Source organism: Triticum dicoccoides, chromosome 5A, assembly GCF_002162155.2.
Source record: "Triticum dicoccoides isolate Atlit2015 ecotype Zavitan chromosome 5A, WEW_v2.0, whole genome shotgun sequence".
Taxonomy (NCBI): Eukaryota; Viridiplantae; Streptophyta; class Magnoliopsida; order Poales; family Poaceae; genus Triticum; species Triticum dicoccoides.
Genome location: NC_041388.1, coordinates 269271425 through 269280623, shown reverse-complemented (window position 1 = coordinate 269280623; position 9199 = coordinate 269271425).

Sequence of the window (9199 nt, the reverse complement as noted above, 5' to 3'; positions counted from 1 at the left end):
AGCAGCCCTTGCCTACGGTAGCTCTTGGCTCTGCCTGAACTCGTGTAGGCGTTCATCCAAGCGGTCGACACGCTCGTGGTACATCTGCAGCGTGATCTCAAGCTCCAAGTTGGCTATTTCATCGGACATCACCAGCTCGAGGATGCGATGGCCATGTTCCTCTACTGCGCCCAGGTGGACACCTGGGCCAAGGAGGCGGTCGAGCCTACGGACCAGCATGTTGGCATCCAGCGGGTCGCGGACAAGGCGAACGGCGACACCCATGCGAACGGCACAGTAGGCGTCTGGTGCAAGTACGACGCGGCCGGCCTCTGGTGCAAGTACGATGCTGAGGGACTCTGCCCACTCCTGGCGAGGAAAGGGGTACTGACGGGACGTGTACCCAGCTGTGACGTCATGTCGATAGCAGGCAAGCATCGATGGATCCGCTCTTGCTATGCGGCGCGCCACGCCTCTCGCTCTGCGGCGCTCCAACGGTCTCGCCGTGCGGCTAGCCGCAGCCTATCGGCGTGGATGCACTTAGCTTGCTCTGCGGCGCGCCATCTGTCATGTTGTGCGGCGAGCTATAGCCTGTCGGTGCTTACATGCCTATCTTGATCCGCGGAGCTCAAGCGCCATGCGCCAAAGGTCTGCTCAACCCTAGCGATGATGCGCATCACGACGTCGTCCATCACGTTCTCGGGGAGCGCCTCAGCCTCGACGGGCCGTGGCGCCTACTCGTTTTCCTCGTCGACGAGGTTGATGGTAGAGGCGGCGCTTTGGTCAGTTGGCATGCTTGGAAAAGGTGGATGTGCTACAGGCTGCGCTTGTCGCCTCCGTCCGTCGCGCGCCGCCTATGCGCAATATCACTGGGTGGCGGGAAACAGGTGAGGAAATGACAGGAAACGGTGGCGTGTTCATAAAACACCATCAATTAGTGGAAACTTAGCATAGAAGAAACATCGAGCTAGTAGAAGAAGTAGATGATGATTAGATGAACACGGACCACACTAGGGAACCCGCCGGTGATGAATTCATCAATCCCAAACGGATGAATTAGAAGCAATCATCTGTGTTAATATCGGTCTTCGCACACATTTCTGATTACAGACCTGTTTGCCGCGTATCACACACATCTTGTTATATTGAACTGTTTCTGTTCTCTTGTCTCAACGCAAACAGTTCATCCGAGTGAACCGCATGCCGTATATCGCACATGCCTTCATCTGGCTACCCGTTTCTTTTGTGTTGCCTAATCACAAATAGTTCATCTGAGTGAACCGTATGCTGTATATCGCACACACCTTCATCTGGCTGCTCGTTTCTTTTGTTCCTCCTCATCGAAAACAGTTAATTGAGCTGAACCGTATGCCCTGCATCGCACACGCAATTAAAATCTGAACCGTGTTTGATGCATCCTCCATCTCAAACGTTTTGCACCTTTTTTACGGTTATTTTACACCACCGTTTGTGATTATGGCATCACACACAGTTTTGTCGAAGGGTCTCTGATCGTAGTGTCGCGTTAGCAGCAACCTGCAGTAGTGATAGCCATAGCCAAAAAGTCTAGTCAGTTCGGTCTCACCGATAGGGATCTCGATCTCACCGAGATGGGATTGCAAACTCTCTGTTTCCCTTCTTAACATTTCAGTCTAACCGAGATGAGCGATCGGTCCCACCGAGTTCGCAATGCAAACTCTCTATTTCCCTTTCGTAATGTTTTGGTCTCACCGAAATGAGCAATTCGGTCCCATCGAGTTTTCTTGACCAACTCTCTGTTTGCCTATTACAGAAATCAGTCTTGCCAAGTTTATGTGATCGGTCTCACCGAGATTACGTTATGCCCTAACCCTAATGAAACGGTCCCACCGAGTTGACATGTCGGTCCCACCGAAAAGCCTAATGTTCACATTTTGAACTAAATCGGTCTGACCGAGTTTCATGATTCGGTCCCACCGAGTTTGGTGAATTGTGTGTAATAGTTAGATTTTGTGTGGAGGCTATATATACCCCTCCACCCACTCTTCATTCGTTGAGAGAGCCATCAGAACGTGCCTACACTTCCAACATACATTTTTTGGGAGAGAACCACCTACTCATGTGTTGAGACCAAGATATTCCATTCCAACCACAAGAATCTTGATCTCTAGCCTTCCCCAAGTTGCTTTCCACTCAAATCATCTTTCCACCAAATCTGAATCTGTGTGAGAGAGTTGAGTGTTGGGGAAACTATCATTTGAAGCACAAGAGCAAGGAGTTCATCATCAACACACCATCTATTACCTTTTGGGGAGTGGTGTCTCCTAGATTGGTTAGGTGTCACTTGGGAGCCTATGTCAAGATTGTGGAGTTCAACCAAGGAGTTTGTACGGGCAAGGTGATCGCCTACTTCGTGAAGATCTACCCTAGTGAGGAAAGTCCTTCGTGGGCGATGGCAATGGTGGGATAGACAAGGTTGCTTCTTCGTGGACCCTTCGTGGGTGTAGCCCTCCATGGACTCGCGCAGCCATTAGCCTTCGTGGGCTGGAGTCTGCATCAACGTGGATGTACGATAGCACCACCTATCGGAACCACGCCAAAAATCTCTGTGTCTACATTGTGTTTGCTCCCTCCAAACTCCTCCTTTTACCTTCCTGTGCAATGTTTTTACATTCTGCTGGTATACTCTTAGACTTGCATGTGTAGGTTGATTGCTTGACTTGTGCTAAGTTGCTAAAATCTGCCAAGACTTAAAATTGGGAAAATGATAGATTTTTATTTGGTCAAGTAGTCTAATCACCCCCTCTTGACATACTTTCGATCCTAGAACCCTATTTAATGTGAATACAGTTGTCTCTAATGCATAACCCCAAAACAATAGTGGTAAATCGGTAAGAGACATCATAGATCGCACCATCTCTAATAAAGTACGGTTACAACGTTCGGACACACCATTACGCTGTGGTGTTCCAGGTGGCGTGAGTTGTGAAACTATTCTACATTGTTTTAAATGAAGGCCAAACTTGTAGCTCAAATATTCACCTCCGCGATCAGATTGTAGAAACTTTATTTTCTTGTTACGATAATTCTCCACTTCACTCTGAAATTCTTTGAACTTTTCAAATGTTTCAGACTTGTGCTTCATTAAGTAGATATACCCGTATCTACTCAGATCATCTTTGAAGGTCAGAAAATAATGATTCCCACCGCGTGCCTCAACACTCATTAGACGACATACATCGGTATATATTATTTCCAATAAGTCATTAGCTCGCTCCATTGTTCTAGAGAACGGAGTTTTAGTCATTTTGCCCATGAGGCATGGTTTGCAAGTATCAAATGATTCATAATCAAGTGATTCCAAAATCCCATCTGCATGGAGTTTCTTCATGCACTTTACACCAATATGACCTAAACGGCAGTGCCACAAGTATGTTGCACTGTCATTATTAACTTTGCATCTTTTGGCATCAATATTATGAATATGTGTATCACTACGAGCGAGATTCAATAAACCATTCACATTGGGTGTATGACCATAGAAGGTTTTATTCATGTAAATAGAACAACAACTATTCTTTGACTTAAATGAATAACCGTATTGCAATAAACATGATCAAATCACATTCATGCTAAATGCAAACACCAAATAACATTTATTTAGGTTCAACACTAATCCCGAAGGTGGAGGGAGTGTGTGATGGTGATCGTATGAACCTTGGAATCACTTCCAACACACAACGTCACCTCGCCCTTAACTAGTCTCTATTTATTCCGCAACTCCTATTTCGAGTTACTAATCTTAGCATCTGAACCGCTATCAAATACCCAGGAGCTACTATTAATACTAGTAAGGTTCACATCAATAACTTTTATATCAAATATACATTTGTTCACTTTGCCATCCTTCTTATCCGCGAAGTATTTGGGGAAGTTCTGTTTCTAGTGACCATTTCCTTTGCAGTAGAGGCACTCAATTTTAGGCTTGGGTCCATCTTTGGGCTTCTTCATGGGAGCGACAACTTGCTTGCCATTCTTCTTGAAGTTCTCTCTCTTTCCCTTGCCCTTTTTCTTGAAACTAGAGGTCTCATTAAGCATCAACACTTGATGCTCTTTCTTGATTTCTACCATCGCCGATTTCAGCATCGCGAAGAGCTCGGGAATCATTTTCGTCATCCCTTGCATATTATAGTTCATCACGAAGTTCTAGTAGCTTGGTGATAGTGACTAGAGAACTTTGTCAATCTCTATCTTATCTGGAAGAGTAACTCCCACTTGATTCAAGCGATTGTAGTACCCAGACATTCTGAGCACATGCTCACTGGTTGAGCTATTCTCCTCCATCTTGTAGGCAAAGTACTTGTCAGAGGTCGCATACCTCTCGAGATGGGCATGAGTCTAAAATACCAATTTCAGCTCTTGGAACATCTCATATGCTCTGTGGCATTCTAAACGTTTTTGAAGTCCCGGTTCTAAGCCATAAAGAATGGCGCACTAAACTATTAAGTAGTCATCATATCGAGCTTGCCAAACATTCATAACGTCTGCATCTGCTCCTGCAATAGGTCCGTCACCTAGCCGTGCATCAAGGACATAATTCTTCTATGCAGCAATGAGGATAATCCTCGGACCATGGACCCAGTCCGCATAATTGCTACTATCATCTTTCAACTTATTTTTCTCTAGGAACATATCAAAAAAAATATAGGAGCTATATCGCGAGCTATTGATGTACAACATAGACATGCAAAAACTATTAAGACTAAGTTCATCATAAATTTAAGCTCATTTAATCAAATTACTAATGAACTCCCACTTAAATTAATATCCCTCAAGCTATTTAAGTGATACATGATCCAAATCAACTAACCCATGTCCGATCATCACGTGAGATGGGGTAGTCATCAATGGTGAACATCTCTATGTTGATCATATCTACTATATGATTCATGTTCGACCTTTCGGTCTCAAGTGTTCCGAGGCCATGTCTGTACATGCTAGGCTTGTCAAGTTTAACCCTAGTATTCTGCATGTGCCAAACTGTCTTGCACCCATTGTATGTGAACGTAGAGTCTATCACACCCGATCATCACGTGGTGTCTCAACACGACAAACTATGGCAACGGTGCATACTCAGGGAGAACACTTTTACCTTGAAATTTAGTGAAGGGATCATCTTATAATTCTACCGCCGTTCTAAGCAAAATAAGATGCATAAAGGATAAACATCACATGCAATCAAAATATGTGACATGATATGGCCATCATCATCTTGTGCTTTTGATCTCCAACTCCAAAGCATCTTCATGATCTCCATTGTCACCGGCTTGACACCTTGATCTCTATCGTAGGGTCGTGGTCGTCTGTCCAACTATTGCTAACTCATAGGGATAAAGTAAAGCAATTACATGGCGTATGCATTTCATATAATAAAGAGACAACCATAAGGCTCCTGCCAGTTGTCAGATATCTTACAAAACATGATCATCTCATACAATAACGTTTATCACATCATCTCTTGACCATATCACATCACAACATGCCCCGCAAAAACAAGTTAGACGTCCTCTACTTTGTTGTTGCAAGTTTTACGTGGCTGCTATGGGTTTAGCAGGAACCGTTCTTACCTACGCATAAAACCACAACGGTGTTTCGTCAAGTTTGTTCTTTTAACCTTCTTCAAGGACCGGTCACAGTCAAATTTGATCCAACTAAAGTTGGATAAATAGACACCCGCCAGCCACCTTTATGCAAAAATAGTTGCATATTAGTCGGCGGAACCGGCCTCATGTGCATGGACATGTAAGGTTGGTCTAGGCCTCTTCATCCCACAATACCGCCGAATCAAAATAAGACGTTGGTGGTAAGCAGTATGACTATCACCGTCCACAACTCTTTGTGTTCTACTCGTGCATATCATCTACGCATAAACCTGGCTCTGATACCGTTGTTGGGAATCGTTGCATGGAAAACAAAAAAAATTCTATGCACACGCAATGATCTATCCAGGGAGATGCATGAAAATGTGGAGGAGAGCGTGTCTACGTACCCTCGTAGACCGTAAGCAGAAGCGTTTCACAACACAGTTGATGTAGTCGAACTTCTTCGCGTTTCAACCGATCAAGTACCGAACGCATGACACCTCCGCGTTCTATACACGTTCAGATCGGTGACATCCCTCGCCTTCTTGATCCAGCAAGATGTCGAGGTAGTAGATGAGTTCCGTCAGCACGACGGCGTGGTGACGGTGATGGTGAAGTGATCTCTGTAGGGCTTCACCTAAGCACTACGAAAATATGCCCAGGGGTGTAAACGGTGAAGCGGGGCGCTGCACACGGCTAGGCAATTGTCTAGGGTGTGCTAGGGTCTCCCCATATATATATAATATATATATATATATATATATATATATATATATATATATATAGGTGGGAGGGAGAGGGGGCTGCCAAGAGGCGCCCCAAGTAGGCCGAAGCCTACCTGCGGTCCTCCCCTTGGCCGCGCCCCCCTGCCATGTTTGTCGGAGGGGGGAGGAAAGAGGGGGAGAGGGAAGGAAGGGGGAATCTTATTCCTCTCTTTCCTTTCCCTTCCCCTCTTTCCTTCTCCTCCTAGGCCGGCCCATATGGGGGGCGCACCAGCACCTTATGACTGGTGTGTTTCCCCTCTTGGCCCATAAGGCCCATATCTTTTGCCGGGGGTGCCGGAACCCCTTCCGGTGACCCGATAAGTACGCGGTACCCCCGAAACACTTCCGGTGTCCGAATACCTTCGTCCTATATATCAATATTTACCTCTCGACCATTTCGAGACTCCTCGTCATGTCCGTGATCTCATTCGGGACTCCGGACAACATTCGGTCACCAAATCACATAATTCATATAATACTATATCCTCATCGAACGTTAAGCGTGCGGACCCTACGGGTTCGAGAACTATGTAGACATGACCGAGACACCTCTCCGTTCAATAACCAATAGCGGAACCTGGATGCCCATATTGGCTCCTACATATTCTACGAAGATCTTTATCGGTCGAACCGTTATGACAACATACGTAATTCCCTTTGTCCATTGGTATGTTACTTGCCCGAGATTCGATTTTCGGTATCTTCATACGTAGTTCAATCTCGTTACCGCCAAGTCTCTTTACTCGTTCCATAATACATCACCTAGTGACCAACTACTTAGTCATTTGCTTGCAAGCTTATGAGCTGTATTACCGAGAGGGCCCAGAGATACCTCTCGGATACTCAGAGTGACAAATCCTAATCTCGATCAATGCCAACCCAACAAACACCTTTGGAGATACTTGTAGAGCATCTTTATGATCACCTGGTTATGTTCTGATGTCTGATAGCACACAAGATATTCCTATGGTATCTGATGTCTACTACACAACCTTCTTCTTGTAGACGTTGTTGGGCCTCCACGTGCAGAGGTTTGTAGGACAGCAGCAAATTTCCCTCAAGTGGATGACCTATGGTTTATCAATCCGTCGGAGGCGTAGGATGAATATGGTCTCTCTCAAACAACCCTACAACCAAATAACAAAGAGTCTCTTGTGTCCCCAACACACCCAATACAATGGTAAATTGTATAGGTGCACTAGTTCGGCAAAGAGATGGTGATACAAGTGCAATATGGATGGTAGATATAGGTTTTTGTAATCTAAAAGTATAAAAACAGCAAGGTAGCGAGTGGTAAAAGTGAGCGTAAACAGTATTGCAATGCTAAGAAACAAGGCCTAGGGTTCATACTTTCACTAGTGCAAGTTCTCCCAACAATAATAACATAATTGGATCATATAACTATCCCCCAACATGCAACAAAGAGTCACTCCAAAGTCACTAATAGCGGAGAACAAACGAAGAGATTATTGTAGGGTACGAAACCACCTCAAAGTTATTCTTTCTGATCGATCTATTCAAGAGTTTGTAGTAAAATAACACAAAGCTATTCTTTCCATTCAATCTATCCTAGAGTTCGTACTAGAATAACACCTTAAGACACAAATCAACCAAAACCCTAATGTCACCTAGATACTCCAATGTCACCTCAAGTATCCATGGGTATGATTATACGATATGCATCACACAATCTCAGATTCATCTATTCAACCAACACAAAGAACTTCAAAGAGTGCCCCCAAAGTTTCTACCGGAGAGTCAAGACGAAAACGTGTGCCAACCCCTATGCATAAGTTCACGAGGTCACGGAACTCGCAAGTTGAGCACCAAAACATACATCAAGTGGATCACGTGATATCCCATTGTCGCCACAGATAAGCACATGCAAGACATACATAAAGTGTTCTCAAATCCTTAAAGACTCAGTCCGATAAGATAACTTCAAAGGGAAAACTCAATCCACTACAAGATAGTAGAGGGGGAGAAACATCAAAAGATCCAACTATAATAGCAAAGCTCGCGATACATCAAGATCGTGCCAAATCAAGAACACGAGAGAGAGAGAGATCAAACACATAGCTACTGGTACATACCCTCAACTCCGAGGGTGAACTACTCCCTCGTCGTCATGGAGAGCACCGGGATGATGAAGATGGCCACCGGAGAGGGATTCCCCTCCTCCGGCAGGGTGCCGGAACTGGTGTAGATTGGTTTTCGGTGGCTATGGAGGCTTGCGGCGGCGAAACTCCTGATCTAGGTTTCTTTCTGGAAGTTTCAGTATATATAAGAGGTTTTGGCGTCGAGAACAAGTCAGGGGGATCTCCAGGCAGTCCATGAGGTAGGGAGGCGCGCCCCCACCCTCGTGTGCAGCCCGGGACTCTTCTGGCCCAACTCTTTTACTCCATGGCCTTCTTCTGGTCCAAAAATAAGTTTCGTGAAGTTCCAAGTCAATTGGACTCCGTGTGATTTTCCTTTTCTGTAAAACTCAAAAACAAGAAGAAAAAAACAGAAACTGGTACTGGGCTCTAGGTCAGTAGGTTAGTCCCAAAAATCATATAAAATAGCATATAAATGCATATAAAACATCCAAGGTTGATAATATAATAGCATGGAACAATCAAAAATTATAGATATGTTGGAGACGTATCAAGCATCCCCAAGCTTAATTCCTGCTCGTCCTCGAGTAGGTAAATGATAAAAACAGAACTTTTGATGTGGAATGCTACCTAACATATTCATCAATGTAATCTTTTCTATTGTGGCAAGAATATTCAGATCCATAAGTTTCAAGACAAAAGTTTAATATTGACATAAAAATAATAATACTTCAAGCAT